The sequence below is a fragment of the Alosa pseudoharengus genome, unplaced genomic scaffold (assembly GCF_046254945.1).
Source record: "Alosa pseudoharengus isolate Yale_2024_CS ecotype anadromous, Long Island Sound unplaced genomic scaffold, YU_APseudo_1.1 YU_APseudo_1.1_scf_12, whole genome shotgun sequence".
Taxonomy (NCBI): domain Eukaryota; kingdom Metazoa; phylum Chordata; class Actinopteri; order Clupeiformes; family Clupeidae; genus Alosa; species Alosa pseudoharengus.
Window position 1 is genome coordinate 12,272,766 of NW_027468587.1, and position 2,764 is coordinate 12,275,529.

A 2,764-nucleotide genomic window follows, 5' to 3' on the forward strand; every position below is an offset into this window, starting at 1 on the left:
GCAGTTACATCTTGGGAGGAATGAATACATTATTTTTTTATCCAGTACATTTTGTCTTTTCACAGTTTTTTTCTGATACCAGAAAAATGAGAAAGCAATGGAACAGACATAGCAAAAATGCTCATTTTGAGAACTAGATTTTGCATTTTGTTGTCCAGTGTGTAATGATTGATTAAAGAGTGTTTTTTAATTGGCAACAAGTTGTACTGTTTGAAGGGAAGATTTGCTTTTGCTGCATGTTTTAAGTGTTTTGAGAGAGTAACAGCCTTTTGCAAGCAAAATGTGTCATTTTGTCCAGAGTGCTTTTGTTCAGACACGGGTGTTAACTGTTTTGAGAGCGTGATTTCAGAGTTGACACAGGTATCAAAACGATCGAGAAAAACTGTAATGAGAACGCAGGTTTAGAGGTAGATTATGAGCTGGGCTAGATCAATGAAATAGATTTTTGTAAATTGTAAATGTATCATTATGGTTCCCATATTCTAAATTCTAATATATCCATCCAGTAAGTAACCAACCAATGAAGCATGCTTTGCTCAGAAGCCATGTCATGACTCATTGTGTACATGTGATGGCACATCTGTGATTTAGCTTAAGATGCCATTGGTAATGTAATGAATTTCAGTGGCCATCATTTACTAGATTTGTACAGGCTTCATTTATCAATATCGTCAGCAGGCCTACTGGCCATTCTCTTGGCTGTATTCAAGGGCACAATCTGATATCACCAAGTAACTAACAGTCCAGGATCAATGACCAAGTTGTTTACCCTGAATTAACATATTCAAGAGTTTTTTTTGTTTGAGTGTGTGTGTGTGTGTGTGTGTGTGTGTGTGTGTGTGTGTGTGCATGTGTGCGTGCGTGCGCCGGTTGGACCGACTGTGTCCCAGGAGAAGTGGGAACTGTGTATGTAAAGGAGACAAACACCTCAGAAAGTGAGCACATGTTAGGTAACCTTGTGTGTGTGTGTGTGTGTGTGTGTGTGTGTGTGTGTGTGTGTGTGTGTGAGTGTGTGTGTGTGTGTGTGTGTGTGTGTGTGTGTGTGTGTGTGTGTGTGTGTGTGTGTGTGTGTGTGTGTGTGTGTGTGTGTGTGTGTGTGTGTGTGTGTGTGTGTGCAACCATCACCAGAAGGGGGCTGGAGCTGGTGAAAAGACACTCATCCATCAGGGGCTCAGGGCTACAGGTGTAGTGTCACTAATGGAATCATTATATTCATATTACCACATGCACTATATTGGCTATGTAAAACAATATCTATATTATGGAAAAGCTCTGGGTCAGAAAAGCCTCAATCTGTATAGTCAATGAGTGTGTTGATTATAATGTGTGTGTGTGTGTGTGTTTGTGTGTTTGTGTGTGTGTGTGATCCATGGCCTTACCAGACTCAAAGTGATCAAATGAGACCTCAAATGAGCAGGCATGTACTTTAGTAAGTTATCCAGATCTCTAAAGATGAGATCCTTAACCGTCACACATTGTTTAGGGTATGGGATGGTGTGGGGATGCTGTGTTTTAAAACCACTCAGAGTGGCAGAGATGTGAGCAAGATGAAAATTGGCAGGGGGAGGGAGAGAGATGAAAGGGTGGCATGGATTGATGGACAGATAAACCAGAAGCAGGGGACTGTGTGTGTGTGTGTGTGTGTGTGTTTGTGTGTGTGTGTGTGTGTGTGTGTGTGTGTGTTAGTGTGTGTGTGTGTGTGTGTGTGTGTGTGAGATGTGAGGGGTGGTCCTGTCGCCCCTCCCCGTTGGCTAGTGAACCTGTGGGTCTTCCCTCTTGCTCTCTCACACACATACACACAAACACACACTCCCTCACTCACACACTCAGTCCTCCTCTTTGCTCTAGTGGATATCTCCCCCCCCCATCTCTCTCTCTCTCTCTCTCTCTCTCTCTCCAGGACTCTCTCCTCCTCCCTTCTTCCTCCAGCTCCCTCTGCTATACTCCGGGATCTCGCTCTCCTGTTCTCCTGTGCTTGGCTGGCCCATCTCCTGTCCTCTGGGTTCTTCTGTGGATCTCTGCGGTTCTCCTACCCAGTGGTCAGACATGCCCAGCGGACCCGCCGCTTGCCACAGCACCGAGAGGACTCACACAGGTGGAACTAAGATCTTCTGCCAAAAAAGACTGTAACAAGGTGAGAAACATCAAGGAAATGTTTAGTAAAAATAGAAAGGCAATTTAGTGTTGTTTTTATGTTTCTGAAGTAATTAGGATCAGCTAAACTGTCAGATATTTTATTCTATTTTCACTTTGTTTCATTTTTGTGACTAATTCCAATCATTTGCTTCTCAAAACTCTTTTAAAAGAAATGTGGGTTGGTTCTGCCCTTAAAAAACCTAAATAATCAAAGCCTTTACAAGCCTTCTGTTTTTCATTTCTGATGGGGAGGTGGAGCTTGTCATTTATATCGAAATACGACATTCGGTCCTGAATAAATCTGGAGGATAATCATCAGCTTTTCCATGACGACAGTCAAAAACAATCCATACGCTGTGTTAACATCAAATTGAAAATAATGTGTTTCCAGGCTTTGCTTTTGGTACATGTACACTTATAAATATTATTTTAGTGCTTGTTTTTCCATCATCCTGTCTGCTTTAAAAAATAAAATCTTAAAGTTTGTGAATTAGGGAATTATTTAAACATACACAATATGTGATAGAAGCATACATGATAAACACTCGCTTTGTTCTGTGTTATTTATAGATTTGTCATCTGTCCTTGCTGTACATTTTAAAGTGAATATGTTCTGCAGTGATAGAAT